Genomic DNA, 344 nt, shown 5'->3' on the forward strand with positions numbered 1-344 from the left:
GGCGGCCCAGCGCAGCCGCTGAACCCCGCGGCCTCTCGGCAGAAGGGAGAGCGTTTCCTCCCCTCCCAGGGGAGCCCCTGGGAACTCGCGTTCGTAAAGCACTCTGATGTCCTTTAATCCAAGGATCGCAGTGTCATTTAAAAAAAGACCTGTGAAATCATTAACAGGCTGTTCCTTGCTGCTCTGTGTTCACAGCTGCTCTGGGTAATGTCGGTCCTGATCATCCTGCTCCTGTTTGAAGCTGGAACCGGGTCCCCCCCGGGCGCTGCCTGGGGTCTGTCCCTGTTCCTGTAGCACTGGGGTGTCCCTGGCAGCAGAAGAGGGGGAGGGAGCACCGTGCTCTC

Source organism: Pterocles gutturalis, unplaced genomic scaffold (assembly GCF_000699245.1).
Source record: "Pterocles gutturalis isolate BGI_N339 unplaced genomic scaffold, ASM69924v1 scaffold24250, whole genome shotgun sequence".
Taxonomy (NCBI): Eukaryota; Metazoa; Chordata; class Aves; order Pterocliformes; family Pteroclidae; genus Pterocles; species Pterocles gutturalis.